Here is a 14,320-nt window from a genome sequence, read left to right as displayed (position 1 = left end):
ATGGCGGGTTCAATGTTAATTTTTGTCCTTCGGTCATAATCATGTCAGAAACCGTTTTACAAGAATCGTTTTAGTACAAATAGCAGCTGTGCCTATGTACTGCTCTTTTATACCTTGAGTACGCGCTAATACAACCGTCTGCATATACGTGTACAGCTGTTCCAAGAGTTCTGTCACGTCGGTGTACAAGAACTGCAAAGTGCATGCGAATTATTATATATAAGGAATCAGTAACTACTAGTAGCTGAAACGGCTCAGTTTCGGTTCTAAATTTATAGAAACAATGGAGAAAATTTCAAGAAGAGAATACCAGTACGATCAGCTCTCACTGTGGATAAGAATGTCTCTTGAAATTACTGACTGATCAATTTTATTTTTTTAATTCTCGAATCAGATACATACAAATTTACAGTAGCCATACACATCAGTAAATATATATTCTATATTCATCCATATGATGGTCAACTGTGGTCCTGAAAAGGACCAAGATGATGTTTCTGGTGTGAAAGGATCAGCCGCCGGAGAAACCTGACACCCAGTTCAATGAAACGTTCTGGACGTTTCTCGGATGACAATAATTTTATATCAGGCGAAAATGACATTGTTATCATGGACTGATGAGTTTTCAAAACCTAAAGTTTATCTTTACGCGTCAGCTAATCTCGCATACGCAGCCAGCCAATATTAGAGGAATTATTGCAGGCAGCGAGAGGGTGGTGAACGCACAGTGGCTGCCGGACGTGGCCGCGCACCTGCCCAGAAATTTGCCAGCTCAGTGCGCTGGCCGACCGCTTTTTATTGGCTGTGCACAGCGGACGCACCTGCTGACCCAGCTCAACATTCGTCCGCTGCGGGGCGAGGCCGCGGTCGTCGCTTTATGGCTCTGCGGGCGCGGATTCGTCCCAGGCGGGCGCAGCTGTCAGCCATGCGTAATGCATTTGCGCTGTCTTCAGTTTTATGCTCGTGTCGCCGAACGCCACAACGCACGCTGGATTCAGGAAGAGACGTACGTACATAAATTATGAGGTGAATATATCGGCCACGCAGGTCCTATGTATGACGATTCGGGCTATTTAGACAATTTCTACTGTTCTGGGCTGTTTATGATAGGACCACAGGCATAGCTTACAAATGTGGTTTGTGTTCCACATTGTAGGTGTCTAGCGAATTGGGACACTGGTTTTGGTACTGAACTCCCCGTCTAGGCACCTAGATTTAGGCTGTAAATCAACACAACCAACAATACAAAGTGACGTCGAAGGTACCTTTACCGTATTTCAGTCCTGTACTGGGCGATGAAAATATGACTGTGTATATATTTCGGTACGAGCGCTAAACCCACTATCTTATTGATGTGGTCTCTAAGCTAGACATACGTTAGAGGTATAGTTATGTAGCATGGGTATGCTTATTTCCTGATAACAATGGCGCCTTTCTTTTACAAGATTCCCATTGAAGTTCCCTCATCATCTCCTACACGCTTTTGTACGAAATGTACTGATCTGTTATGATCTACATCTGTACTCGACCTATGCCCGCTACGATGCTCATTTGACTCGGACTCCAAACGGTTGTTGCTCATTTAATGAGCTGAGTCATTTTAATCCCAGTTAATATTTATAAATTAATAGGACCAGTGTGTGATATTTATAACAAACACTATCGATGTCGAAAATGCTTCCCAATTGTTAATTACTTGTGGGAATTTTATAAGCGTGATAACCTCCTCTTTCCTCACTCTCTGTCCATCTCCTCCTCCCCCTCTGTTCGTCAACTTCCTCTTCCTACCCTCTCTCTCTGTTCATCACCTCCTTCACTTTCTCTTCTCTGTCATCCTTGCGCGGGGGCCATGTTGATCTTCTCTGTATCGTTCCAATTTTAGTGTATGTACCGCCTAAGCGAGTACTCCATTCTCTCTCTGACTCTATCCTCATCACCAGTCCCTCCTCCCCTCTCCACTCTGAGTCTCTTCCTTCTCCCTCTCTTTGTTCATTTTTCTCCCCTCACACCTCTGTCCATTTATACCGCCCCCTCCCTTTGCCCTTGAGCCTTGTTTATTGTTACTGCCAACGACACCTTGATGGAGGTTGAAGGAGCATAAAATTATAGGTAAATCATTAGGGGTGGTTAATATACGAGGTGTAAGAGATCTCTCCTGTTGCCAAATGTGTGAGGATAGTAGCTTCAATGACAGTATTTTGCATAGTTTTGGTATGCAGACGGGTAGGATTATAAAGATTCGGACGATTGTGATGCCGTTGTAGAACTCCAATCGAAAGTCGATAAGCTATAGATACATCTTCCCTGTTTCCTGCTAAAGCTGACTGTGAGGAAGAAACCATAACAGCACATAGTTATGGATACATTTGTTTAAATATATGTATAAGGGCAAAGAATATATATGGAAGAAACCATTTGTGCGATCGTTTAAATGCCCTCCGATTGCATTTAAAGCCGACTGTGCGGAATAAAACGAAACCACCCATTGCACGTTTTCATTCTCGCAGTCGGTTGTAATAACAAAACCTGTACATTACTGCTAATAAATTTACAGCATTCGTTAAGTAAAATGTCTGTTAGAACATAATTGAACGAAAATCCGGCAACAACTTTTCTCGTCTAGCGTAGTGTTCGACCGTGTATTAAAAATAAATATGTAGTTATTTCCGACCGAACGTAAATAGCAGTGCCGGGAAAAAAACCGTTGTATATCGGTAGAGATTTTTGCTAAAAGCGCTTCCGCTTTACGAAGTATAAACTATATAGGTTAACATACCGAATATATTAGAAAGTAAGTGGCATTTGTTCACCCGAATGTTTGTTAGAGTCCGTGTCAAGCCTAAAGTAAATCGGTCTCTAACTTTTTGAGATTTTTGGTATCAGCCTTAATCAAAGACTCATTCGTAAATCTGTACAACAGTATTATACTCATGTATCGGATACATTTATATACCGTAAATACTAAATGAGTGTATATATTGCGTGCGTCCGAAAGTTTATCACAGTATCATGCAAAAAAATGAAGTAAATCAATTAAGAAGTTTTCGATACTTTTGCTAACAACGTTTCCCCTTTATATGCTAAATACATAGTTATGTACCAGATATATTAAAATTATGTAACCTGTATCCTTCCGAGCCTTTATTAGGTATCTCGTGAAAATTTTTGATACAAATGCTAAACGCCGACGAGTCTGTACGTAGTCTATAGATACACGTAGGCTAAAGGTGTTACGGGTACCTCGTGTTAGAGTATAAATAAAGTACAACGTGGAACCTTTAACGAGGCAGTTGAACTCAAGCGTATGGACACGAGAACTTAGACGGCTGGAGAAGAGAGGGTTGGTGTGGCCGAACATCCTCCGCAGTCCCCTGGTAGGGGTGGGATTTGTGCTTCTGCGAAACCAGAACTGACACACAGGCTTGCGGACGGTCGAGACCATCTGCCGTCGTGAGAGTCGTAGTCGAACCCTATTATGGACCAGAGTTAATCTCTTCACACATGTCAGAAATAGATAATAAAGTAACTAACAACACAAAAATCAAACCAAAAGCGGACTACACGAATCATGCAATAGTGGCTACTTTGCAGATGTCTGCTCTTGTTTACTGTGTCATAAAGGCGCTAGTTCAGTCCTTACCTCAACCGGTATCTCACACAACCATAGTTCAGAAATCCCCCACCTAAGACTGCTACGTTATAGTTTCAGCACAATGTTATCGTTTGACCTCCAGCTAATAAAATGCAGTTACAATTGCTAATAACGAATTACAAAATTTTTATATGTGCTACCTACGCATGACAACACCGTAAACGTTATCACTGGTCTTGCCAAACTGCCGTGAAGTCAACAACAAGAGGACGCTGTAACAGGGCACAGAATGGAGCTCTGGCGCCGAAACCTCAACACTTAGGTACAGAGCATACGTCATCAACTTTACTCTGTATACACCTTAACATATACACCTGTACAGGGTTATTACAAATGATTGAAGCGATTTCACAGCTCTACAATAACTTTATTGTTTGAGATAATTTCACAATGCTTTGCACACACATACAAAAACTCAAAAAGTTTTTTTAGGCATTCACAAATGTTCGATATGTGCCCCTTTAGTGATTCGGCAGACATCAAGCCGATAATGAAGTTCCTCCCACACTCGGCGCAGCATGTCCCCATCAATGAGTTCGAAAGCATCGTTGATGAGAGCTCGCAGTTCTGGCACGTTTCTTGGTAGAGGAGGTTTAAACACTGAATCTTTCACATAACCCCACAGAAAGAAATCGCATGGTGTTAAGTCGAGAGAACGTGGAGGCCGTAACATGAATTGCTGATCATGATCTCCACCACGACCGATCCATCGGTTTTCCAATCTCCTGTTTAAGAAATGCCGAACATCATGATGGAAGTGCGGTGGAGCACCATCCTGTTGAAAGATGAAATCGGCGCTGTCGGTCTCCAGTTGTGGCATGAGCCAATTTTCCAGCATGTCCAGGTACACGTGTCCTGTAACGTTTTTTTCGCAGAAGAAAAAGGGGCCGTAAACTTTAAACCGTGAGATTGCACAAAACACGTTAACTTTTGGTGAATTGCGAATTTGCTGCACGAATGCGTGAGGATTTTCTACCGCCCAGATTCGCACATTGTGTCTGTTCACTTCACCATTAAGAAAAAATATTGCTTCATCACTGAAAACAAGTTTCGTACTGAACGCATCCTCTTCCATGAGCTGTTGCAACCGCGCCGAGAATTCAAAGCGTTTGACTTTGTCATCGGGTGTCAGGGCTTGTAGCAATTGTAAACGGTAAGGCTTCTGCTTTAGCCTTTTCCGTAAGATTTTCCAAACCGTCGGCTGTGTTACGTTTAGCTCCATGCTTGCTTTATTCGTCGACTTCCGCGGGCTACGCGTGAAACTTGCCCGCACGCGTTCAACCGTTTCTTCGCTCACTGCAGGCCGACCCGTTGATTTCCCCTTACAGAGGCATCCAGAAGCTTTAAACTGCGCATACCATCGCCGAATGGAGTTAGCAGTTGGTGGATCTTTGTTGAACTTCGTCCTGAAGTGTCGTTGCACTGTTATGACTGACTGATGTGAGTGCATTTCAAGCACGACATACGCTTTCTCGGCTCCTGTCGTCATTTTGTCTCACTGCGCTCTCGAGCGCTCTGGCGGCAGAAACCTGAAGTGCGAATTCAGCCGAACAAAACTTTATGAGTTTTTCTACGTATCTGTAGTGTGTCGTGACCATATGTCAATGAATGGAGCTACAGTGAATTTATGAAATCGCTTCAGTCATTTATAATAGCCCTGTACATGCACTAGGTTCTTATGTTTTTTCAGTCTAGGACATGTTGCACCACATTTCAAAAAATGGTTTCCATCCACAAATTATCACCAAGGATTTCGAGAGGTTTACCTTGGTTGTTAGGCGAATGATGGGGCTTCTAGTCCCATCCGAAATATTTATAATTGGGACTCTCTCTATCACACTTCCAACTCGCCTGGTGTTCGGATGAAAAGTTTCTGACGTTCCTATTGGTCATTGGTCGAGCAGCCCGCTCTGAGGAGCGAAAGAATGAAATAGTAAGAAAAAGGACCTGTGACAGTTCAGACCATTCAGTCTTCCACAGAGAACCAGCCGGGTGACAAGGAAATCGGTCGTCGACGCCAACGGAGTATCTTCAAGTGGACATCACAATTACCACTTAACCCTGCTGTGCCACTACAGGTTTTGAAACCTCATCGATACTGCAAGTGTTTGTAACTTGATGGATCAGTAGCCTATGGAAACTCCTAAGGAGTTTAGATCGTATGGAGTACACAACGCTCTTTCTTGGGTAGGTGGGTAGGAGGACCAATTATCTAATTTGTATATGCGTCCTTAGCCGACTGGTCAACTCGACAGACTCTCATGCAAAGGACCCTAATGCTGTTCTCGTTTCTGCTACGGATTTTTTCTTGATAGGAGGACTGGTCCGGGGTGCATTCAGCCTCATGATGCCAATTTAGGAGCTACTCAGTTGGGAGGTAGCGGTTCCGAGGTCGTAACGCCGACCACTGCGGGGGGTGCTGTGTGCCGGCCCCACCTGCTCTTTACCACATTCGACCATCCGATGATAAATGACAGGATGACAGGGCGGTTGGTAGAATATCTCGTGGTCTTCGCGGGTTTCGTTTATTCTTATATGTATCTACAGTTTAACCCTTTATCCAATTTTATTAATTCTATTGTGGAGCAATGTGGCCTTCGGCATGAAAGCCGAAATACTTCTTTGAAGTTTTGCCGTTGTAGCAACCATTTACAGTGTTAAAAGCAAACAGTTGGCACGGACATAGTGCTGCTTGATTGTAGGATAGTGTGACATTTGTTTGTTATCTTCTTCCTTAATTCCTTTTTTTATTTTTATTTTTTTTTTTGGTGATGGAAGTCGTTTCTTAAAGTATTTGTAAGGAGTGTAGCCATGTATGGAAGTGAAACGTGGTCAATATATAGTTTAGACAAGAAGAGAATAGAAGCTTTTGAAATGTGGTGCTACAGAAGAATGCTGAAGATTAGATGGGTTGATCAAATAACTAATGAGGAGGTACTGAATAGAATTGTGGAGAAGAGGAGCTTGTGGCACAACTTGACTAGAAGAAGGGATCGGTTGGTAGGAATGTTCTGAGACATCGAGGGATCACCAATTTAGTATTGGAGGGCAGTGTGGAGGGTAAAAATCGTAGAGGGAGACCAAGAGATGAATACACTAAGCAGATTCAGAAGGATATAGGCTGCAGTAGGTACTGGGAGATGAAGAAGCTTGCACAGGATAGAGTAGCATGGAGAGCTACATCAAACCAGTCTCAGGACTGAACAGTGATACGTCGTTGGCAGTAAAAGTAAGTAACGTCCACGTAACGTAAACTTAATTTTGTACTACTGCTTTTATGAGTGGTTTCGAAATGAAAATATACAATTTTTATGCCCTTATTCGCGTGTTATTTAGAACTGTAATCTGTTTTAGGCGTTAAAAGTTCACGGAGGTTTCTAGATGTGTGAATGTGTCTAGGAGAAATGCTAAGTTGCTTACAAATACATCACATGAAATGATAGGGTGTTGAAAACTGTATATCGCAGTGTTTCCGAAGTGACATTATCTCCTTAAAACAAATGATTGTTTATATTAGGCCAGCGTCTTGTATTCGCTGCTTAGCATCGTGATAAATGCTAATTTAGTGGAACCTAAAAGCCGGCCGCGGTGGTCTAGCGGTTCTAGGCGCTCAGTCTGGAACCGCGCGACTGCTACGGTCGCAGGTTCGAATCCTGCCTCGGGCATGAATGTGTGTGATGTCCTTAGGTTAGTTAGGTTTAAGTAGTTCTAAGTTCTAGGGGACTGATGACCACAGATGTTAAGTCCCATAGTGCTCAGAGCCATTTGAACCTAAAATTCTTACCTCGGGAACGGTGAAACTTTAGACAAGATGGTTTGTAAACAACCTCTATTGTCAATATCCGGTTTCGTTAATCATGGTTACCATCTTTAGATCTATGAATACAGTCATACACATTCATACACTGTGAAATTATACGGAATGAAAATTAAGCGTAATAGCGGTTGCGTTGTTAAAACAAAGCAGTGTTACAACAAACCTCGATAAAGGGTTATTACCTGTCTTGTATAACACTGTATAAGAACTCTTCCTGAAGCATTGCTAGGTATGTGAGAGTCCAGAAGAACAAGGCGTCAGCAAGTCACGGTGAAAACGACAATATACAGAACAATTAGCATCCCATACCATACACGACTGTGTAGCTCATTGCAAGCAGGGCATCACTAATCTGCCAAGTGGTGGCAGGTACTGGCCGGAAAACTGACAGCTCTCACCGACATTCTCGCTAGTGTATTCATGTACTTCCTACTTAACATTATTAATGCATTTTAATAACAGCACAATTCCTATTACGTGTCGATAAAGGATTCGTAAACAACTTTTCCAAATTGCTGTAAAAGAGTTAGTAATGTAGGAGCTACAAAATTTTCATATATATATATATATATATATATATATATATATATATATATATATATATATATATATAAAAATTGAAGTGGTGAGTGAAAACTTCTGCCAAGGGAGGGAATCGAACCCAGATCCCTTGCTGACTAGGAGAAAGATCTGGGTTCCATTCCCGGCCTCGTTACAAATTTTCACTCCCCGCTTCAGTATATATATGGCAGCAGTAAAGTCTCTGAAACTGTGTCACTCCATTTCTAAAAGTTATTCTTATTATTTCACTTGCACAAGCCCGCCTATGTAGAAGCAAATCTCGTGCAATTTCTACAAACTGATATGCAATAAACTTCAGTATGGCACCGTTTTCTAATTTGTCAATACCTGCAGATATATCTGTAAGATCATGAAAATTAAAAAATTACAAAAATATGCAAAATTTAAAAGGTGGACTTCCGCTGTGTCATTTGGGTAGCAATGTACACTGCAGATGACAATCTTGCTAATTATCATATATGCGGCCGGCCGGTGTGGCCGTGCGGTCTAGGCGCTTCAGTCTGGAACCGCGTGACCACTCCGGTTGCAGGTTCGAATCCTGCCTCGGGCTTGGATGTGTGTGATGTCCTTAGGTTAGTTAGGTTTAAATAGTTCTAAGTTCTAGGGGACTGATGGCCTCAGATGTTAAGTCCCATAGTGCTCAGAGCCACTTGAACCATTTGAACTATTATATATGCAAGTAACAAGAGTGTTCCAGAGTCTACTACTTTATATATATATATATATATATATATATATATATATATATATATATATTCATCACGATGATAATAGTGGATAGGCTAATGTTCACAATCCATTAAACAAATACGAAAAACATAAGAACTCAAGATAGAAAAAAAATTAAATTCATGAAGCAGTCGCAAGACACCTCTAAAAACGCTCGTTTACTATGTTCTGCTGTGTTTATCTTCTAGTGAGCCGTATTTATCTTCAGTGGCCGCAATTGCTATCATCATTTGTTGGTACAGAAGAAAATCCAATGTCCGAAAAAGTTGTATATGGAAGAATATGTCGCACGAAGGCTACATATGTAATACAAATACAAGGGTACCACCGCATCTTATTAGAGTATATTCATAGGCCTCCCCCCCCCCCCCCCCCTCCGCTCGTCGCCGTGGACCTTATGGGTGGTGGTGAGGCTTGCGCGCGTCAGTGAGACAGCCGTGACACAGATGGCCTTACTGTGCTGGTACTGCGAATGATTGAAATGGCTCTGAGCACTATGGGACTCAACATATGAGGTCATCAGTCCCCTAGAACTTAGAAATACTTAAACCTAACTAACCTAAGGACATCACACAGATACATGCCCGGGGCAGGATTAGAACCGGCGACAGTAGCAGTCGCTCGGTTCCGGACTGAGGCGCCTAGAACCGTTCGGCCGCGGGGAAACTACAGTCGTAACTTTTCCCGAGGGCATGCAGCTCTACTGTATGTTTGAATGGTGAAAGCGTTCCCTTGGGTAAAATATTCCGGAGGCAAAATACTCACCTATTCGGGTCTGCGGGTGGACGTCGTTATCAGAAGAAACAAAACAGGCGTTATACGGATCGGAGCCTGGAATGTTAGTTTCCTTAATCGGTACGGAAGGAAAATTAAAAAGGGAAATGAAAAGGTTAAAGTTAGATATAATGGAAATTAGTGAAGCTCGGTGCCAGGAGGTACAGGACTTCTGGTCAGATGAACGTAGGTTTATAAATACAAAATCAAGTGGGGGGAGGGGGGTAATGCAGGAGTAGATTTAATAATGAATAAAAAAATAGGGACGCGGTTAAGCTACTATGAAAAGCATCCTGAACGCATTATTATAGAAAAAATGGGATGGGCAGGAAGCCTACATCAACAACAGTAGTACAAGTTTACACGCCAGATAGCTCCGCAGATGAGAAGGAGAATGGGAAAATGTATGATACGACAAAATAATTTTTTCAGATAGGTAAGGGAGACGAAAATGTAATTGTCATGAGGGACTGGAATTGGATAATGGGAAAAAGAAGAGAAGGAGTAGTAGGTGAACATCGACTAGGGCAGGTTGTTCCAGCTCGTCGGCTCCGTTGTGAGCCGCGGAGTGCTCCCTGCTCCAGGGAGCCGTGTCGCTGGCTATGACCATTCAAGTGGGCCGGCACACCGGCACGTGGTACAGATGGCTGAGGCAGGCGGCAAGGCACGCGTTTTGATGTGCCAGCAGCTGGCACAGTCTTACAAGATCGACAACCTCATACTCTTAGCTGATAAGACGTGGTGACATGCTACACCAGAAAACATTATGTTCAGAAAATAAATAAGAAACAACTATTGTACAAGAAACTGCATACTAAATTTATTGGGCCTCTGTAGCTTGACATTTTCTTTTCATTGCAAGTTCGGAAATATCAGGCGTCAAAGTGTTCCAGTGTTAATGAGGGGGAGGGCCTTCATTGTTGCATCCAGAAGAAACGATCGTTCCTTACCTTTTACTCTTTTCATTGCTGAAGAAAGCAGCTCACAACAACACGTAGATACAAACACGCACGTGATCTGAGCGGCATTGTTGTGAAGCTTGGGAAATGTTTTTTTGCTGTAATGAATGATACCATCGTGACAAATCCAAAGTGTTGTAGTACCTCTCTTTCAACAAAGTTGAATTTTGAAAATAATGGAAGTGACGATGACACGTCATCAGGGGAAACTGAAACAGGTGCGCCGAGCACCTCAAGTTCCATTTCCAAACTAGTGAGGTCTCGGAATCGTGTTTCAAACGACGTGATGAGCTGCTTTAACCTTGCTGGCAATGGCCGAAAGTAGTACCCTAGGATAGTTTTAAAGAAGCAAGACGATTGAAGAACGTTAAATGTCCATTACTAACCTGCCCCTCAAATAAACGTAACTTTTCCATGAACGCTTTGATCTGGCCGTGCATGTCAACGATTAGCTGCCCTTTGCCCTGCAATGACGGATTTAAATTATTCAGATGCATAGTTATGTCAGCTAGGAACGTCAGGTGTGATATCCATTTTATATCTTACAGACAACGCATTTTATCCCCTTTCATTTCGGGAAAAAGTTATATTTCCTCACTAATGGCAAAGAAAACACCAAGACCTTTTTCCCGACTCAGCCAACGAAATGTACTGTGGTAAGGTATATCCCCATACTCCGCTTCCATATCTTTCAGGAATCCTTTGAATTGGCGATGATCCATACAAAAAATTCACACACTTCACACGCCACCTAGCTCTACTGTTTCAGCAGTGCCTCTTGGTGAATAAAACAATGAAGAGTCAAAATGTGGTGTCACCGCCAGACACCACACTTGCTAGGTGGTAGTTTTAAATCGGCCGCGGTCCATTAGCACATGTCGGACCCGCTTGTCGCCACTGTGTGATCGCAGACCGAGCGCCACCACAAGACAGGTCTCGAGATACGGGATAGCACTCGCCCCAGTTGTACGGACGACTTTGCTAGCGACTACACTGACGAAGCCTCGCTCCTTTGCCGAGCATATAGTTAGAATAGCCTTACGCTAAGTCCATGGCTACGACCTAGCAAGGCGCCATTAGCCTTACATAGCAATTGATACTTATCGTATAAAGCATGTCTCATCAAGAACGATGTATACAACAAGGATGGATGAAAGTTAAGTATTCCAAAAGCTGCGTACTTTCCTTTATAGCATTCATTACGTATCCTGTTTCAGACCTCACGCAATCCTTCGTGTGTTTATAGCGTGCATTGCGGTCCCCTCAAATCACACTGTGTCGGCACTTCTGTCGACACATCACAAAATGTCTTTCCCGAATTCGTCCCTGAGCTTATTTTTCAAACGAGAAGCAAAACCTTGGTGACGCTCGATATTTGTGGTGCACCGTCTGTCGCTACAGAATGGAGCCTATCCCACAGCAAATTCATATTGTCCACTGATTCACAAACATTTTAAAAAATGTCACGTCGTGTTGCAGTGTAATCGAGTGGTACCACATCTAAGAGGTCTTCAGTTACTTGCAGCTCCATGTCGACACACGCACAAAGACTGCAAGCTGAGCACAGTCCGATATGTCGGTGCTTTCGTCAAGCGCTAGCGAAAATGCAACAAAGCTCTCCACCTTTCTCCTGAGCTGTGTCCCTAAATCCGCTACCATGTCCAGGATTCGACGAGACATTGTTTGCTTCGACAGGCAAACCCCTTCAATTGTCTGCACCTCCATTGGAAACAAACATTCTGCAACTGCTACCATGCACGATTTTACGAGTGGTTCCACCGAAAACGGCTTGCCACTCGTCCCAATGACGTGAGCGACCCTGTAGCTTGCTCGAATTGCAGATTCAGTAGTGTTTTCTCCACTCTCATTCACCTGAAAATTATAAACGCATTACAGATCACGAACTATGTTGCATTTTTTGATACCCTCCGTATTACGAAACCGTTTTTAAACTTACGTTTCCTCGTATGTCGTTCTTAAGCCGGGCTACCAGTTCTCTGCGTGCAACGCCTTCTACCTATTGGTAATGCGCTGCATGAAGACATGTATAATGTCGTTGTATATTGTAGCTCTTCCCAGGATTAAATACTTTATGACATACAAGACACTGCGGACGACCATCCCTCTCAATGAATAGAAAGGTATCATCCTCCAATAGAGGTACAGGGCGCCCGGCCCTAGTCATAGCTGTCATTGAACACGGATTATTGCGTCAGTTGCGGCTGCATGCGGCCAGGGGACAGTGAGTACGCTTTCCCCCTCCACGCGGGCTCCGAGCTGCCGCAGTGAGCGCTCCGGCTCCCTGGAGCTCGGTTGGAACAGCCTGGACTAGGGGAAAGGAATGAAAGAGGAAGCCGCCTGCTAGATTTATTTTTCTGTGCCATGAGTTTTCTGGCTGGTTTAATACCCCCGCCACCAGTTCCTCGGCTGTGCTAACCTCTTCATCTCAGAGTAGCACTTGCAACCTATGTCCTCAGTTATTTGCTGTATGTATTCCAAGCTCTGTCTTCCACCACAGGTTTGCCCTCTACAGCTTCCTCTAATGCAATGTCATTCACTGATGTCTTAACAGATGTCCTATTATCCTGTCTCTTCTCCTCCACATATTCCCTGCCTCTCCAATTCTCCGCACAAATTCCTCATTCCTTACCTTATCAGTCCACCTAATTTTCAACATTCTCCTTTAGCACCACATCACAAACGTTTCAATTCTCTTCTGTTCCATTTTTCCACAGTCCATGTTTCACTACCATACAATTCTGTTCTCCAGATGTACATTATCAGAAATTTCTTCCTTAAATTAAGGCTTATGTTGGATACTAGTAGACTTCTCTTGGCCAGGAATGCGCTTTTTACCAGGGATAGTCTGATTTTGATGTCCTCCTTTCTCCGACCGTCATTGGTTACTTTCCTGCGCAAGTATTAGAATTCCTTAACTTCACCAACTTCGTGACCATCAATCCTGATACTAAGCTTCTCGCTCTTCTCATTTCTGCTACTTATAATTACTTTCGTCTTTCTTCGACTTACTCTCAGTGCATAATGTGTACTCATTAGGTTGTTCATTCCATTCAGCATATCATGTAGTTCTTCTTAACTTTCACTCAGGAGAGCAATGTCATCAGTGACTCGTATCATTGATATCCTTTCATGTTGAATTTTAGTTCCACTCCTGAGCTTTTCTTTCGTTTCTATCATTACTTTTTCGATGCACAGATTGAACAGTAGGGAGGGAAAGACTACATCTCTTTCTTACATTCTTTTTAATCCGAGCACTTCATTTTTGTCGTCCACTCTTATCATTTCGAACATATTGCACCATTTTATATTGTCGAATGCTTCTTCCAGGTCGACAGATCCTATTAGCGTGTCTTGATTATTCTGTAGTCTTGCTTCCATTACCAAATGCAACATCAGAATTGCCTCTCTCGTGCCTTTACCTTTTCTAAAGCCAAACTGATCGTCATCCAACACATCATAAATTTCATTTTCCACATTTTTGGTAGCAACATGGATGCATGAGCAGTTAAGCTGATTGTGAGATAATTCTCGCACTTGACAGCTCTGGCAGTCTTCGGAATTGTATGGATGATATTTTTCCGAAAATCAGATGGTATATTGCCAGTATTATACATTCTACACTACAACGTGAATAGTCGTTTTGTTACCACTCCTCCCAAAGATTTTAGAAATTCCGATGGAATGTTATCTATCTCTTCTGCTTTATTTGATCTTAACGCCTCAAAAGGTCTTTTAAATTCTGATTCTAATACTGCATCCCCTATCTCTTCTAAATCGACTTGTGTC

General features: G+C 42.7%; 1 non-coding gene across 1 annotated transcript; it reads right to left on the bottom strand.

Annotated features, from left to right (window-relative positions):
* Positions 1–1,799: 1,799 nt before the first annotated feature.
* On the bottom strand, positions 1,800–1,906 carry LOC126476732 (U6 spliceosomal RNA). The gene has a single exon (XR_007587200.1). It is a non-coding gene; the product is annotated as a U6 spliceosomal RNA (small nuclear RNA).
* Positions 1,907–14,320: the final 12,414 nt, after the last annotated feature.

The sequence above is a fragment of the Schistocerca serialis genome, chromosome 4 (genome assembly GCF_023864345.2).
Source record: "Schistocerca serialis cubense isolate TAMUIC-IGC-003099 chromosome 4, iqSchSeri2.2, whole genome shotgun sequence".
Classification (NCBI taxonomy): domain Eukaryota; kingdom Metazoa; phylum Arthropoda; class Insecta; order Orthoptera; family Acrididae; genus Schistocerca; species Schistocerca serialis.
Note: the sequence above shows the minus strand (reverse complement) of the source record. Positions and strands in the feature narration are given on the sequence as shown.